The 19,091-nt window shown below is 36.8% G+C and overlaps 1 protein-coding gene across 1 annotated transcript in view; it reads right to left on the bottom strand.

Annotated features, from left to right (window-relative positions):
- Positions 1-19,091, bottom strand: part of IMMP2L (inner mitochondrial membrane peptidase subunit 2) — a gene marked incomplete at its 5' end in the record, with an annotated part of 459,378 nt that overhangs the window by 274,129 nt on the left and 166,158 nt on the right. The window lies entirely within an intron of this gene.

Here is a 19,091-nt window from a genome sequence, read left to right on the forward strand (position 1 = left end):
TATTTCTCCTGAGAAAATGAGCCGTCAGTGTGCACTTGCAGCCCAGAAAGCCAACTGTATCCTGGGTTGCATCAAAAGAAGAATGACCAGCAGGTTGAGGGAGGTGATCCTGCCCCTCTACTCTGCTCTTGTGAGACCTCATTTGGAGTATGGTGTGCAGTTCTGGTGTCCTCAACATAAGAAGGACATGGAACTGTTGGAACAAGTCCAGAGGAGGGCCACAAAGATGATAACAGGGCTGGAGCACCTCCCATATGAAGACAGGCTGAGAAAGTTGGGGCTGTTCAGCCTGGAGAAGAGAAGGCTGCGTGGAGACCTCATAGCAGCCTTCCAGTATCTAAAGGGGACCTACAAGGATGCTGGGGAGGGACTATTCATCAGGGACTGTAGTGACAGGACAAGGGGTAATGGATTCAAACTCAAACAGGGGAAGTTTAGGTTAGATGTAAGGAAGAAGTTCTTTACTGTGAGAGTGGTGAGGCACTGTAACGGGTTGCCCAGGGAAGTTGTGAATGCTCCATCCCTGGCAGTATTCAAGGCCAGGTTGGACAGAGCCTTGGGTGACATGGTTTAGTGCGAGGTGTGCCTGCCCATGGCAGGGGGTTGGAATTAGATGATCTTAAGGTCCTTTCCAACCCTAACTATTCTATGATTCTATGATTCCACGACAGAAGACATTCTTCATGTTAAAATCTCCATGGAAACTACAGGTGAGTGGTGGGATTCATGTGTATCTGTGTGTAAAACTGGATAGCTCTTCCTTCTGCAGATAAGCTACTCTATAAACCCAAGGGTCCTTAGGAAATAAATCCCCCTTTTAGATTTAATAGCTTACTGTGTATTTAACTTACATCTCTTTACAAATGGCAAATAAATCTAACAAGAATTCTTCAGGAAAGTACAATCTGTTAAAAAAGTACAGGAAGAACTCCCTAATAATGGTATATTATACTGTTTAATAATCTCTTCATTTTCAGGAAGGTTGTTTTTTTTCACACAAGGCATAGGGCTACAATTTTTCTGTCTTTTATTAATTGGGATGTTTGCTGTTTTTAATGGAGGTAGGAACTGACAATGAGCTATATTTTATTTCCCCAGAAACAGACAAAAGTATTGTTAAACACCTGTGTTTCCATTTATTTAAGTTTTCTCTGAGGAATCCAATGCATTAAAAGTAATACTTACTGATTATTCAAACCAGAAAATAGTAGCTCAAAAATAGATTACCGTTATCTTGGCAATTGACAGCAAACCTCATTCAGAAACATGCTACTAATCAAAAAGAGAAGGCAAACGTGTTTGAAATATTTGGCTAGGCAATTGCCAAAACAGAAAACTGAAAACACTTTTTAATTCAATTTTTTAATTCAGTTACCTTACTTCTTCCGATCAGCTAATAGAGTGAAATGTAGTTTTCTATTCGCAAAAAAACCTAAGCATTTACTTGTTGGTAAAATATTTGCAAAATTAAGTTCAAGTATTCCATTTTCTAATATAGCCAAATGCTAATTTACATATGTACATTTATTTAAGTTTGTGAGTTAGCTACACTGATGTGAAACAATAACCCAAAACGTTATCTGAAAAACTTAGATAAAAGATAACAGAATCAATGTTGATTTACATCCTAAAAGGAAATTCCCATTTCCAAAATTCACTAATAAAATTCATTCTGCTTGTTTAACCTGAAGCAGTGGCCTCGAGATAACTTGAAAAAGCAATGGAGATTCTTCCCTCAATCTTGTGCTGGACAGTAATAGAAGAGACACAATGATCAACAATAATCTTATAAAATATTCATTATGATCTGAAACCAGAAGACACATTTCAGAAAAAAAAAAAAAAAGTGCTTATACAGTCTAGAAAATCACATACTAGAAAGTACAAGAAGAATTGAGATTTTAGAGAGAAAAATTTGAAAAGTACCACTCTGTCAGACTTAAGGAAGAAAATAATTCTTATGAATGAACTGAATAGAGTAAAACCAAAGCTGAGGCGTGGCACTGACAAGACAAGAAATTTTACTCGCAGAAAGGCTACAGTATGCATGAAAAGTTCAGTATGAAAATGGCAGAAGACATTTTGAAGGATATAGTCAAACAGAACAGAGAAGATAACTACTGAACCCAAATCATTAGAGGCAAACCAAGTCTAGAAATTCACCTCATGCTAAAGATGAGAAAACATGCTTGTAAACAACTCAACAATTGCATGCAGTTTTTGTAGAGGAAAGAAACAAGATAACTAGAAACATATCCTGAGTAAAAAATTATTGGTGTTGCCTACTGAAAATCATGAGACTTCATCACAACATAGCTTACAGAAAGACATCTTGAATAAAATTGTTGGGGAAGCGACAGATAAAAGTGATCTTTTTAGAGCACCTTTGGGTTTCATAAGCAACAGTAGAAAGATGTCAGAATAAACTGCTAGGTAGGAAAAAAAAAATAAATCTATGTTTCTGGAAGATCAGTTGATCTTCCAAACCAATTGTTTTGGTAGGTCAGTTGGTTGATGTACCAGATGTGTAATTTAGATAGCTTCCAGTTTAATACTACTGGAAATAATTGCAACTTATCTGCTTTTGAAGAGGCTAAATAGATACTCAGAGAAAATGCTAAGCTACAACAGAAAAAGAAAAGGATTATCAAAACAAGAGAAAGATTATCTAGACTTTAAGTAAACATAAAATCAAGGCATTGATAACTAAAGTTAGATGCTAAAGTTTGTCAGGATAAAAAAATACACCAAACATTAACCAAACTTCATTTACCCATATGACAACTCTAGAAGATGGATATTAACCAAGAGAAGTGCAATTACTCGCTTATATGGGTAAATTCAATTTGAATTTATTACTGAAACTTGGTCAGATTTTCATGATTGGAATGATAACATATGCAACCGTAACCCATCTAGTGAGAACTGTGCTTTGAAACTGAGAACTGTGCTATTCAGGTTCAGTAAGAATTCTGAAGGAGTTGAGTCTTCTTTAATGTTCATATTATAGGGCAGTGTGAAAATAATATGATGGATCAGACTAAATTCTGTCCATGATTAGCTGCACTTTAGTATTCGGAGACAAAATGCACGAGCATCATTTGCAAATAGCATAAGAATGAGGTAGAACTAATAATGAATAATGAAAATTGACCCTATGGTACATGACTGAACATGGTTATGTTATTTTGGTTTACATTATGTAGTGTTTCATTTCTATAGCCAGTGTTTTCAAAAAGATATAAGGTTAAGCCAATTGGAACACATGTTTACAAGACTCAATTTTTTGAGCACTCAAGAAAAACTTTAAATAAAGCTATTGTATGTCTACCTAGTTGACTACAGTATCATCAGAGAGATATACAGCTGCAGTTACACTGAAGTGTCTTCAAAGCAACTGAATATTTTATTAAGTCATTCCTCCCTTCAGACAAAGCTGAAAACCACAAATGAAATTCCTCTGGCAGCTGAAAAGTGGTTTTTACAAATCTCTTGCTTATTTTTTTGTTTCTCAGCTTCAATTATTTTTAGACTTCTTTTCCCAAAGTCCTTTTCTTTGCCATGATGTAAATGCTCTGTTCCTCTCTCTTCCATGATCCCTGTGGGTCCTTTGCCTATTTCCTGCTGCCATTGCTGCCAGATTGTCATATGATTTCCAACAGTGTCAGTAAGGAAAGATGTTTACTGACATGATAAAAAAATTATCAAGCTAACATCAAAAGGCAAAATATTTGAATAGCAAAACATAAATTTTAAAGAAAGACCTGGAATTCTTAAAGAAAACCCTGGTGTAAAATTAATCAGTTAATGAGACAAAATATCTTTCAAGGAAACAAAGCATAAAAATGTAACAGCATTCAGATGAAAATAATATGGGAGTAAGATAAAGATGAAAGGGCAGGCAATTTGGGCAGATGGCCTATTCCTGATCCTAAAATAGCTGATGTTCTTTTTAACATTACATTTTAGAAAAGTGGAAAACAACTCCATCTGCCTTACCCTTACGTAGCTATTGTTCGTTGTTCATGTTGATGAAAATTTCACGCTGTGCTCCAAGTAGCCATAATGTTTTTGGGAATCTCAAAGCTACATCAAATTCAGTGATGATAGTTGTAATCTACACATATTTCTTCCAGTGCATTCCTAGATTCTATAAAGAAAGCATTTTAGCATCCATATACTACACTTTACAGGTCAAAGGGTTTATAGTTTTGTCATCTAGCATGTGAGCATAAGTCAGATTCCTTGAGGTGGCTGCTGGGAATAACAACAATAACAAAAAATTCTTATTTTTTGAACAAAGTTGTACTCCGTGCTGTTAACATTTTGTATACGTCTCTAGCATGAATTTCAGCTAAACATAAAAATATACAGCTGAATACTTCATAGCACCAAAGAAACTGGGTTACAGTCTAAAGATTACTAAAGACAGCTAGAAGACAATGCTTTGACATAATGGTGGACTGATTTTATAAGAGACAGAACCATATGATAAATATCAGCCATTTCTAAATATTCTAACATTTAAGATAAAAGCACTACAAAGAGAGTTAGAATTACCTCTTTTGAATTAAGTGCAAAGTATCCAATAATTATGCAAAATAAAATCCAACCATTTAAATTTAGTCTCAGTATAGTAAATCAACTATCGCCATTAAACTACAGTAATCAGCTATGTCTTTTTTTACATATCGGGTAATAAAAGTATTAAATTAAACCAAACTGTTACTATCAATTATACTCTTTTAGATTAATTTAATCTTATTTTAACACCTACTATAAAATGGGATGTTAAAGTCTTATGTAATTTATTTCATAAATGCTCTGCAGGTATTGATGAGAAGTGCATGATCATTTTTAGCAAAATAAGTGCTTATTGAATATTTATGTACCACATAATGTATTCCAAAATAAGAAACAATGCTTTCTCCTAAAATACCTGCTTGCACAAGTCCACCTATCTACACCTAAATTATATAACACATACACAGCAATATCTCAATTATTTTCTTTTAGAGCCATGTAAGAGGATTTCAGTACTCAAGCTATCCCCATGACTTCCACACTCTTAGTTTGACAAGTCCAGAAGAGCACTGTCCACTGCCACACTATTTATAAATATATATTTACATTATGATGTCCAAATCACCCTGCTGCTCTTCAGGCTGTTAGAGTCCAATTCAAAATTACTTCCTTCACTTCCTTCCAGGAAATTCAGCCTCTCTCGCATCCTCCATTTTCTCCTGTTCATTTAGCATTGATCTACTGTTTGCTTCTACACAGAATCACACCAGTGTGGGTACGCAGCTCTCCTTTTTAACTAGCTAGTTTCTACTTCATTAATGCTTCATCTTTTACTGTATTGCCACAGTATCCTTCTCTATGCTATTTTTTATTATTTTAGAATTTTCAAGAACAGAAAAAAATCCTGAACTGTTCTGTGGATTTGAGTGCAAATTTCAAGTGCAGACAGAGGAAAATTGCAACCCTGAAAATTCTGCAATCTCTTCCCCACTTATCTCAACAGCCAACTCTTCTTAAATGATATTTTAACTAAACCTCACTTGCTCTCTCTTAGTCTTAGAAAAGCTGAATAAAATGGAGGATGATCGCTAGAGCAAATTCAACTTATTTCTAGCTTGTGTAATATTTGGATTATTAGAAAGAAAACAGAAAGAGAATAACCTTATTATTCATCCAAGCTTTTCAAAAGCGTATTAGAATTTATAAGCATATGCCAATAAACACATTACACAAAGAATACACACCAAAGAGAGAAGCCTCTTGCAGGCTGGTTAACTAAAAAATTAGAATAAAAGAAATAAAAATATATTGTTAAAGATTTGTGGCTTTTTTCTCTACAACATCAAGAGGTAGATAAGTGCCCACCAGTACTTCCTCAAACAGCAAAAGCATTTAGGCACATAACTTCCAATGAATTTAACAGATACTAGACTCTGACCTCTTCAAGTGTTTTGGACATTACGAAGGCTGTCCTAGATGATCAAAAGCCTGGTCACCTAAACCTATCTCTCTGACTGATGACTCTTAAAAATTAGCATATGCCTGGTTCTACTAAAGACAGTATAAAAGTGATGTAGATCATTCATTTAATTGAACACATTACATATATTTTTAATTAAGACAAAATGGGAAAGAACAATATTATTTATTTAAAATGTTTAGAATAGAATGTATGTAGAATGGAAAGTATGTGTTTCATGACTAAATAATTTAGTATCTATCAAAGAAATATTGGATAGTCTAGAATTTTAAGTACCACCAAAGGAAAGCTCTGTATGTTCAGATATTATCTAATTACAAACAAAAGTATTATGCTATACAATATATACAAGATACCACGAACATATAGGTTTACCATGGTTTCTTACTCCTCCTAACCTAAAAAGTTTGCAAGTGCCGACTCCTGCTATTCATCCCTAACTACTAATTATCTTCCTACAGGATTTCTTAGGCTTCAGCTTGTCTTCCTCCTCCTTTTGTCTCCTTCATTTGGAATTTTTTTTTGCTTCAATTATCTTACACGTGAAAGCTCCCTGTCTTTGTATGTCATGCAACATCATTCTCCCACTATTAGCATCAGTTCTTTTGTTTATCGTTGTGGCACAGAACCCTTCTTTCCCCTTCCTCAAATTAATATTCCATCACACTGGATGTGTATAAAATAATCGGAATTCTTCTTGCTAGAACCCTTAAATTAATACTAATCAAGTGCACACCATGTAAGTATTACAAATAAATGTGAGGAAAAATCAGAAACTGCAGACACTCAGTGGTAGATAAATCAACGGTAGAAAACAACTTGTAACATAGAATGACAGAAATATTTTAGAACAAATCAGAAGATAACAGAACTGTAAAAATGTGGCCAAGTGGACAAGTTTATGACACCATCAAATGAATAAACAGCGGAAAAAGTATTTTGAATGAATAAAGGATGCTGCAAGTAGTTTTAATGACTGTGAAGAAGAAAATTAGGATAGAGGAGAGGTATAGGAAAGATTGTTGAAATGAGTTAAGACACTGAGTCAGATAGCCTATCATGGTAACACAAGAATTAGAAGTAGCAAGAAATTAGTCAGTAGTTGGAAGCAAATTTTGAACAAGAGGAAGTGACAGTGTTATCAAAACCGGAGAAAAACTGATGATAAAGAGATGAAGGAACAGCCAGGAAAAACAAGTGAGCTCTAAAATACTATGAAAGATACATAGACAGAAGTTTCAAATGAAGACGAGATTTAACAAGAATGGGGGAGAAGGAGAAGACAGCAGGAGTATGTGCTTTGATTTGGCCAAAATATTAATACAGAAAAAAATCTGTAAGTAGTCCGACTTTATGAGAATTCTGAAATCAACACTACAGAATCATGCTTAGGAAAAAAATTACAATTTACATAGCTTCTGAGCCATAATTCACCAAGTTACATGGAAAAAAGTACAATAATAATTGTAAAACAATGAGTACAAAAATATTTGAAAGTGAAAAGAAGTAAATGCTTAAGTAATAAAGAAGAGTATGCTTGGAAATTCTGGCTAAAATAAGAAAGGCAGATACAAGAGGTAGTGTCATTTGGGAGGTTTCTTCCAGAAGACAATGAAAGCAGATAATCCTGTGTTATTAAGCCAAATACTTTAATAAAGAAATTTCAGAGGGAAAAACACTCCTGCCTCTAATTAAAGACAACAGCTCAAGGTCCAGGAGCTGCTTAACAGTATCAACTATAATGCCACTAATAATCAATTAAGGTTCATGATTTTTCTAAACATTACCAGAGCCACAGCAATTTTTATTGTTGCTTTTAAGAAGCCTAAAAATTCTTTAAAAATAATTAATTCTAAATTATTAGGTCAAAAAACATTTAAAGACAATAAATGACACTGGAATCTATTCAATTTTGTTCTAAATCATATCCAAAGCAAGTGTATTCCACTAAAAAAGAAGCAAATCATTGTCACACAGAATAAACACTTGAAGAAAAAGAAAAGGGAAGAGCAGGACTAGAGGGGAGAACAAAGAAAAGATAATAAAATTAGGAAGTGGAAATATGGAATACAATAATGATTCCATTTAATATTCATAGAATCATAGAATCATAGAATAGTTAGGGTTGGAAAGGACCTTGAGATCATCTGGTTCCAACCCTCCTGCCATGGGCAGGGACACCCCACACTAAACCATGCCACCCAAGGACTCATCCAACCTGGCCTTGAACACTGCCAAGGATGGAGCATTCACAACCTCCCTGGGCAACCCATTCCAGTGCCTCACCACCCTCTCAGTAAAGAATTTCTTCCTTATATCCAATCTAAACTTCCCCTGTTTAAGTTTGAACCCGTTACCCCTTGTCCTGTCACTACAGTCCCTGATGAAGAGTCCATCCCCAGCATCCTTGTAGGCCCCCTTCAGATACTGGAAGGCTGCTATGAGGTCTCCACGCAGCCTTCTCTTCTCCAGGCTCAACAGACCCAACCTTCTCACTCTGTCTCCATATGGGAGGTGCTCCAGTCCCCTGATCATCCTCGTGGCCCTCCTCTGGACTTGTTCCAACAGTTCCATGTCCTTTTTATATTGAGGACACCAGAACTGCACACAATATTCCAAGTGAGGTCTCATGAGAGCAGAAGAGAGGGACAGGATCACCTCCTTCGACTTGCTGGTCACGCTCCTTTTGATGCAGCCCAGGATACAGTTGGCTTTCTGGGCTGTGAGCGCACACTGCCAGCTCATGTTCATTTTTTCATCGACCAACACCCCCAAGTCCTTCTCTGCAGGGCTGCTCTCAATCTCTTCTCTGCCCAACCTGTAGCTGTGCCTCGGATTGCTGCGACCCAGGTGTAGGACCTTGCACTTGGCATGGTTAAACTTCATCAGGTTGGCATCAGCCCACCTCACAAGCATGTCGAGGTCCCTCTGGATGGCATCCCTTCCCTCTGGCGTATCAACCGAACCACACAGCTTGGGGTCATCGGCAAACTTGCTGAGGGTGCACTCAATCCCACTGTCCATGTCACTGACAAAGATATTGAACAAGACCGGTCCCAACACCCATCCCTGAGGGACACCACTCGTTACCGGTCTCCAGCCGGACATCGAGCCATTGACCACAACCCTCTGCATGCAGCCATCCAGCCAGTTCTTTATCCACCGAGTGGTCCACCCATCCAATTGATGTCTCTCCAATTTAGAGACAAGGATGTCATGTGGGACAGTGTCAAAGGCTTTGCACAAATCCAGTTAGATGACATCAACTGCTCTGCCCCTGTCCATCAGTTTCATAGCCCCATCCTAGAAGGCCACCAAATTGGTCAGGCAGGATTTCCCCTTAGTGAAGCCATGCTGGCTGTCACCAACCACCTCCTTGTTTTTCATGTGCCTTAGCATGCCTTCTAGGAGAATCTGCTCCAAGAGTTTGCCAGGCACAGAGTTGAGACTGACTGGTCTGTAATTCCCCAGGTCATCCATTTTCCCCTTCTTGAAAGTTATACAAGTTATATTAAGTTTTACAAGTTAATACATTTAAATTATATACAGAAAAACTGATAAAAACCAGGCAAACTACAGTAACAGAAACTTTTAAAAAGAAATTTTTTTAAGCACATTTAAAAATTGTTAATAAACTCACTGAAAATTCAGTGAAATCTTGGAAATAAGTGAGACTGAATAAGTCAATTAGGTGTTTGTATGTGAAAACAGAGCTGATCTGTTGAATCTCTGAGGATCTCTGAGGATGTATCTCCACTTAAAGATGCCTTTCAGATGCAATTTGAAAACATCTGAATCAGCCAGTCCATAAAGCACTATGAAGCACTTCAGGGCTTTTACTAGCTTGGGTCTAAGTGCATTTGAACATTATTAGTCTGACAGAAAGGCATATTAGCTTAATATTATTCCCACCAGCCCTAATTATCTTAGAAAGACCCAACATTCATATACCTAGATTGCGTATCCATGGTAGTTTGGACAACACTCCACACTCAAAGAGTAGATGTTAATGACTTGCATTGTTTAGAGACCAATCACAGGTGGTGTTCCTCAGGGCTTTGTTCTGGGATTTAACCTGTTTAGCATCTTTGTCAATGACCTGAAGGAGGAGATAAAATCCTTATCAGTTTGACAACACTAATTTGGAGGATGCAGTCAATATATTTGAGGACAGATAAGGCTGCCATTTAGAGCAATCTAGAAAGGCTGGAGAATTAGTGTAACAGACTGTAATAAATTCAGCAGAGACCTGTAAAGTTCTGCATCTAGGATGGACTAACTCCTGAATGAGTACAAACCTGGGAGTGCCCCACTGGGGAACAACTGTGCTGAAAAAGACTTGGGGGTTATAAGAACAGTCGGCTAACAGCATATTAGGCTGTATTAACATAAGAGTAGTGGGTAGATTGAGGAAAACAATTATTCCCCTTTTACTCATCACTTGATAGACCACCTCTGTAATACAGTGTCTAATTTTGGATCCCCACTCACACTCCCATACAAGACCAAGTGAGATTAGCTCCAAAGCCATTAGGGACTTAAGCACTTCCCCTAAGAAGAAAGTCTGAGGCAGCTTGGCTTGTTCAACCTGGAAACAAGGACCGTTTCCAGTAGTTCCAGTATATAAGAGGTTGCTACTAAGAAAACAGGCACATTACTGAGATGCACAGAAGAAAAATGAGTTACAACTACAAATGGAAATTATAGTTAACTAGATATAGAAAAAATAATCATAAGGAAAATAATCTTAGGAACAAGTTGCACAGAGAAGTTATGTAATTTCCGTTCTTGGAGTTTTTCAAGACCCAACTGGACAAAATCTTAAGCATCATGATTTGATTCATAGCCCTGTTCTGAGCAGGATTTTGAACTAGGTGACATCTCGTCCAACCTGAATAATTCTGCAAAGGAACTATATCCCCAGAGATTACATGTGCAATGTAATCTCTTCAGAGAAGCAGAAATACTTTAGCTGAAATGACTCCAAAGTTTTGATTGACAATATCCTCTTATTTCTTTCTAAATCAAAGAGCTCTTATAGAGATGCTATAGTCTGGGTAAGTTGTTAGCCTCTTAAGGTTCTAAATTTTAAAACTGTATTCATACAGTAACTGCATACAGTTACTTCCATTCTTTTTCAATACCTGGACACACTTTATTTCAAATATACTTAGTCTATATCTTTGGACTAAATTCATAGGAATTTCTTACAGATCTTTTCTCATATTACATTTTCATTATGATGCTCCATCTACATATCTAAATGGCATGATTTTGCATAAATGTAGGGCAACAGACTGTAAAATTGAATATAATAACCTTTCCTTCTTCTTTTTCCAATGCAGACATAAGCACCTAGCTATAAATAGCATGCATTTTTTCTGGAATATAAAAACTTTAGAATAAATCCATCAACATGAAAAAAAATCAAATTGCCTTCCTCCTTCAAAAAAAAAGTATGAAACTGATAATCCAGAAAATCTTTCCTCTTGTACTGCTAATTATTCAAAAATCTAATGTCTTTGGGTCATGGATTTGTTCTATACCTTCATAGAGTCATAGAATCATAGACTCATTTAGGTTGGAATAGACTTTTTAAGATCATCGAGTCCAGCCATTAACCCAGCGCTGCCAAGTCCAACACTAAACCATGCCCTAAGTCCACATGTACATGTCTTTTAAATATCTCCCGGGATGGTGACACAACTACAGACTACTCACTGAAGAAATTTTTCATCATTTCCAAGCTCAACCTTCCTTGGCACATCCTGAGGCCATTTCCTCTTTTCCTATCGCTTGTTACCTGGGAGAAGAGACTGGAGCACACCTCACTGCAATCTTCTTTCAGGTAGTTGTACACAGTGATAACATCTCCCCTGAGCCTCCTTTTCTCCAGGCTAAACAACTCCAGTTCCCTCAGCCACTCCTCATGCCACTTGTCCTCTAGGCCTTTCACCAGCTTTGCTGCCCTTCGTTGGACACCAGCACCTCAATGTCTTTCTTGTAGTGAGGGGCCCAGAACTGAACACAGGGTTCAAGGTGCAGCCTCACAAGTGCTGAGTACAGCAAGGGCAATTACTTCTCTATTCGTGATACAGGCCACAATGGCACTGGCCTCCTTGGCCACCTGGGCACAAGCTGCTCATGTTCATAGCCAGCAATCAATCAACTTTTGGTGGTCCTTTTCCACTGGGCAGTTTTCCAGTCACTCTTTCCCAAGCCTGTAGTGCTGTAGTGGGGTTGTTGTGACTTAAGTGCAAGACCTAACACTGAGTCTTGTTGAACATCTTCAAATTGGCCTTGGTGCATTGATACAGCCTGTCCAGATCCCTCTGCAGAGTCTTCCTACCAGCAGATCAACTCTGCTGCCCAACTTGGTGTCATCTCAGACTTATTGAGGGTGCACTTGATCCCCTCATTGAGATAACTCATAAAGATATTATTACAAAAATAGGCATATGCTATTTAGTTTTCACCACTTGGTGACCTAAATAATAGATAAACAAATCCACAACTGTTTTTTTTTAAGGCAAGATGATGCTTGTAATATTTTTATATTCTCAGTATCACAGAGAAGAATTCTTTTTTGCTTTCTCTAAAAACTGGCAACTAGCATTACACTTTGGAAAAATGTAAGATAATTCTGAATTTTCCTGTAATTTCAAAGAGAAAGAGGCTCTTCTTCCTATGCATATAAAAATAATTTAGCGTGACTAACAGTTTAGTGTATCAACAATAATTTATTTCAGAACAATATATATTATATATATAAAGAGAAAGTTGTGCATTGGTATGATACAGACCATCTCTAGGACTAAGAGAAGTCCTATGACTGATAATCCAAGAATTTAAAAATGAGAATAAAGGATTCAACGAAGACATGTTGTCATGGTTTAAGCTGAATCCAGGACACATGCTACAATAAATTCACAGTTTTTTCAGAGTTTGACTAAGGAAGGCCATTAGAAGTCTGATCAAACTATAAAACTAGCAATGATTTGAGCACAAAGGTCTCCACAGGTCCCTACCAATCAAAATTATTTCATGATCCATTTCCAGTAAATCTAGATCAAAAGACCAAATTCATCTTTTTTCTCACTCAGGCAAGATCTATTTTAGAGATTGAATTAAAATATTTATATTGGGATTAAGTTAACCATATATAAGCACATAATAAAATGGCTGATTCAAGAAAAGTTTGAAGGAAATTAAGCTAGAAAATACCTATTACAGTTGAGATTTAATAGGACTCTCCTCATATTTCAGCTTAATCAAAATGTGCCAGCTCTAAACTGAGGTCACCTTTTCCTTCTGTAATTGGTTAGGCTACTCAGTCATAACATACATCATGGAACCACGTAGATTGTTTTCTCACATGAATTTCACACATGATTTATTTCCTTCATCAGATGCTTTTTTCTCATTTATCTGTTCTATATAATAAAAGGGATGTATACTGGTATATGACATACTGCACCTTATTTTTTATTATAAGTTGCTGTGCAGAGTAGTGATAGCATAGAACAACAGTGACGGCTTTACTTTATGATTAGAGTACTAATTTCATGTTACTTAATGTTACTGTCATAATTCCTTGTTCATCAGAAACCTTTTTCATTGTGATAGTCTACATCCATTTTCTTCCTTGTTAAAAAAAAGGGGTTTTTGAATAACTACAGCTGTAGCTGTAGCTAAAAAACAAGATTTGACCTTTCAAATCTGCAGCTACGTTTCCAGCATGAACTGCATGAATGCATACATGTAAAATAATAAAACATTATGAAACTTTGAAGATTATCAGATAACTACAAAAGAAAAAAAAATAAGGCAGATATTAATCTTCAGAAAAGATAGAGATGTAAATTTTTACATCATTTGAGAAAAATAACAGACTCATATCTCCAGTAAAACTTCCTCACAACTGAATGACACCTTAAGAATTCACAAATAAATGTCACAGTCTCTATTAAAATTGCCTTGTCTCTATTGATTTTGTACAAATGGCACTCAGATTCAGTGGCAGAAATTTTAAGATAAGACTGAAAAGATCAGAGAAATGAAAGAGTAAGATTGAGGGGTCCTTTTTCATTCTGGAGATTTAGAAAATTAATATTTTGTTCTACTGTTTGGACTGTTGAGGACTGGTCCTATTGAAGACAAATATCACATGCACTAGCAAATTATTTGAATGAGGTAGCACCACGGAAGACTGATGATCTCCAGAAAACAGACAAGGTGAATAGGCAGTCTAATGGAATGTAAAATTCATTAGTAACAGCTGAACAGAAGTAGTAAGCTGAGTTACCCTAAGAGTTCCTAAGTGAATTCATTAAATTTACTATTACCATAAAGTCAGGTAGAACAATGAATACAGAGCGATTTTTTTTAAGAAGAGAAGGTTTAAAAACTGCAACTATTTCATTTGGTCAGGAGGTGAATAAAAAAATTCCCTGTTAAAAAATAATGATTGGTACAAGGAAGGTAATTGAATTGTACTGATTGCTGCTTCTGAAAATGTAAAAGCAAAGATAGTTTTGCTTTTTGCAAACAAAGAAATTCAAAAGCCACAACATTATAAATACCACAGGGATTACACTTGTCTTTCTTTTCACAGTATGTATACTTAACTTCGGGAATGCAGGGCACCACAGACACTGAGGAGAATTACTCAGATATAAAATACTGCCCTTATTTACTTATTCTTCCTGCCTTCTTTTCCAGGACAAACTGCATCCAGTGCAGATATACTGGCAACTACAAATAACGAGCCTTTAGCAGACATGTCATGCCTGTGTAGCTCCTTCTCAAACTGGAGCTGCAGCTATCTGTACATAAACATACATAGAGAGAATTAGTAAAAATACATTTGATACAGCATAAATGCCAATTATCAGAGGAAAGAAGACTAACTTCAATGTATACTAGGTGGTAAATATGGGGGTGTTTTCTCAGTGCATCTGCTGTGTAATACATGTGCTGTTTATTAATATAAAGTTCTTAGCAGGTGTTTGAATGATCTTTTTTAACAAAGTGACTTAAAATAAAACATAAACTCTGCTTAGCAGGAAATTCCCATGAATTTTCTTGTTGTACAAAAGTAGTAATCTGTTTGCATGATAAAACTAGTGTCTGCAAAGTGATTCTGCAAGAAAGTAGTCATTTAAATTAATTAAGCATATAGTAAAGCTGCACAGAGGGAATTTAGAACCATCCCAAAGAACAAACAAATATCATCATTTTGTGTCATCTTGGCAGTAGCAGACACTGGGGTGTTTTTGCTGGCCTGACTAACATGCCTGTATTGAGTGGGAACAACCTGAAGGTATAGAGTACAGAGATTTAGTTGAACTTAACTGTCTGATACTTTAGTAGGGAAAATTAAAAACTAGATTCAATGGAGGAGACTCTACAAGTAGAAAATTTTGAACAAACATGGACTTAAATATTACCGTCTTCTGTCATCAGCAGCTTGTCAAAAGAAATGCTGCTGTAGCATGGTTGACTTGTTAGTTTGAAGAACAGGTATTAATGGAAACCTGTATGACTCAGGACTTTGAGAAACGTGCTCTCTAAATACAAATTAATTCCCTGCATGTGGAATTTTCCATTGAGTTTCTGAAGGATGCTAAGAAAATATCAGGGACAGTAATTAAGGTAGACCTAAGACTCTCCATAACGGGGTTAGAATTTGGCAAGTGCTTAAGGGAGAATGTTAAGATCTCAGGTGTCTACCATAACATAGAAGTAAGAGCTAATAGTCAAACAAACAATTACTAAACTGACTTCTTATGAGAGAAAGATACCAAGTCTAAATTGATGTAATTAATTATTGGTTTAAATGAAAAAGTACAATAATATCAGAAGGTAAAATGAAAGCAGTTAACTTTTTGTAGGTGTTCTCTCAACAATTATCATGACTAGTTAAGGTGTGGCTCTCCTAAAGGTATTTCTCAGGACACAATACGGTTTTGACACAGTTGTTGCTGTCTATTTGAAAGGTTAATTATTACGATCTCAAAGGCAGAAGCAAAGGTTGTGCACTTTAGTAACAGGCAGTTCTTTTGCCTGTGGACAAAAAGCAAATTATTTTGATGGTATAGTGTGTTTGAAGTCTTAGAGAAAACTAATCAAAGTGTTTGTCAGCATACATCAGAACCAGTAAGCCTCCCCCGATCAATTCTTAGTGCCTGTGGTGGTGATGTGCAGTGAGAGTTTATTTTGTGCTGTAATGGGGAAACAAAATGTGGAAACAGAATCATAGAATGGTTTGGGTTGGAAGGGACTTTAAAAATCACCTGGTTTCAACCTCTCTGCTATCAGCAGGGACATCTTTCCACTAGACTAGCTTGCTGAAATCCCTGTCTGTCATGGCCTTGAACACTTCCTGGGATGGCGCAACCACAACTTCTCTGGGCAACTTTTTCCAGTGTCTTACTGCCCTCACAGTAAAGAATTTCTTCCTAATATCTAATCTAAATCTACCTTCTTTCAGTTTAAAGCCATTCCCTTTTGTCCTATCACTACATGCCCTTGTAACAAGTCCCCCTTCAGTTTTCTTGTAGCTCCCCTTTAGGTATTGGAAGGCTGCTCTAAGGTTTTCCTGGAGCCTTCTTTTCTCCAGGCTGAACAAACCCAACTCTCTCAGGCTTTCTTCACAGGAGAGGTACTCCAGCCCTCTGATTATTTTCACAACCCTGCTCTAGATCCACTTGAGCAGGTCCATGTCTTTTGTGTGCTGAGGCCCCACAGCTGGATGCAGTATTCCAGGTGGGGTCTCACCAGAGCAGAGGGGCAGAATCATCTCCCTCAATCTGCTGGTCACACTTGTTTTAATGCAGTCCAAGATATGGTTTACTTTCTGGGCTGCAAGCACACATTGCTGGTTCATATCCAATTTTTCAGCCACCAGATCCTACCAAATTCACCTTGTTTTCTCCTGCCTTTCTTCCTTCTGCTTAAAACATCTCATAATAGATTTTACACGATTCTCAAAGTGTTCTTCCTCTCTGTCACAGAGTAAATCCTAACATCTCTTTAGGTAATAGTCACCTTTACATTGCAAAGTATTTGGGGAGACAGTTTTTTTCCTTGACTCACCTTGGTGGGTTTCAGACCAGGGACAACAGTCTAATAAGTCTGTAATGGTCTCAAGAGTGTTGATTTAGTGTGCTTTGTTTTCACAGATTAGTTTATTATTATATATTAGGGTTCCTCTACTTATTAGCATGTTGACTGTTTTAGAATTCTAATATAATTTTTATGAAATACTTGTGAAAGTTGACTCTTTGGGTAAGAGGAAAAAAGTTTTGACCCCTCTGTGTTGTGTTTTTTTTTTTTTTAAGAAAAGGCTTTGTAATTACATTTGGCTGAAAAAAAAACCAAAATGAACAAACAAAAACAAACAAAAAAAATCCAACAAATAACCCCAAATAAAAAACCCCACATATATCCTTAGCATGTTGTCAAAATATTAGAACTTCCTGGCACATCAGGAGGATGCTTTGAATGATAAACACTTACATAGATTAAAAAGATGCTCAGATTAATTTGTGAGAGAAGAGTCCATGAAAGGCTGTTAAACACGAAGGTACATGAAAGTTCCCCTAGGTGAGGAATTCCATGAGGTCTAGAAATTCAAGTAGATGGCAAGGTGTATTACGGAAAAGTGCCTTGGAAAGTCACCCTGGTCCCATGCTGTTCACTAGGCATCTTCTGTTGTATGTTGTCTGAGACAGGAATCCAAGCCAGGAAAGCTTGTGATTTTAATATAACTATCATTGTATTCCTGTCTATAGACTTGATTGTTGATCAATTGCTTAATAGCAGAACTTTATATATCTGTATCTTAGCTTACAAAAAATTATTTTCTAATGTGTTCCATATTCCTATTAGTGAATAGTATTATCTCATATCCTTTTACAAGCTCTCCTTGTTATCAGCTTTCTCCTTTGTGACTGAATGTTTTGATTTCTGCTGCATTTTCCATGTATATTTCAGGCAGTTTTCCTGAAGGAATGGGTGGATTTAGTCTCCATTATTCCTTCTTGTTTACATCCTTTTTTTTTTCTTCTTCTTTTTCTTTTTCTATCTACTCTTTCCACTTGTCCATTTTACTATTATTAATCACATATTTCCAGTAGACTGTCTAAAGCTCTGAGCAAGGTATTGTTTGGACTGGACTCTTCCTCTGGACCACTTTGGAAATATTTTGATACTATAAAGTAGACTGTAATTTTCCAGGTTCTTAAATTTCATGACACTGTCCTCATAGTGGTGAATCTGAATGTTTAGTCCTGCAGTCTGGGATATTACATTACATATAAGAAAATTTTCCTTGGTAAGCCATAAATTCAAGCTTGAAGACAGAGGGAAATATTAAAAAGGGATGACTGAATTAGTTTCAACCATTTATCTGCAATCCTGGCCCAAAAAGTGGTGATGAATGGAATTAATCCAGTTACCAGTTGGTCACTAGTGGTGTTCCTCAGGGCTCAGTATTAGCACCATTTCTGTTTAATTTCTTTATCAGTGACCTAGATAAGGGGACTGAGTGCACACTCAATAAATTTGAGATGACACCAAGTTGGGCATCAGTGTTGATCTGCTTGAGGGCAGCAAAACTGCAGAGGTATCTGGACAGGCTAGATTGATGGTCCAAGGCCAATTGCATTAGGTCCAACAAGGCTCAGTGATGGTGCCAGCACTTGGGTCACAACAATCCCATGAAATGCTACAGGCATATTGGTCAGGCCAGCAAATCCATCTTATTTAATGAAATTTCATACTAATCATGCATTTAACTGAATCATTAGCTTGATGCTTTCCCTTGAGTAAATTTCACATGCTTGTAGCATTGCATACGGTTGTTGTGACCCAAGTTCAGGACTTGGCACTGAGCTTTGTTGGACCTCATTCAACTGGCCTTGGCCCATCCATCCAGCCTGTCCACATCCCTCTGCAGAGTTTTGCTACCCTCCAGCAGATCAACACTCCCACATCAAATTTCACATTAATCTCAACAGCAGACAGAGCACCATTTCTTGTTTTGAGAGCAGCCCTGCAGAGAAGGATTTGGGGGTACTGGTGG

This window comes from Psittacula echo (genome assembly GCF_963264785.1).
Source record: "Psittacula echo genome assembly, chromosome: 1".
Lineage (NCBI taxonomy): Eukaryota > Metazoa > Chordata > Aves > Psittaciformes > Psittacidae > Psittacula > Psittacula echo.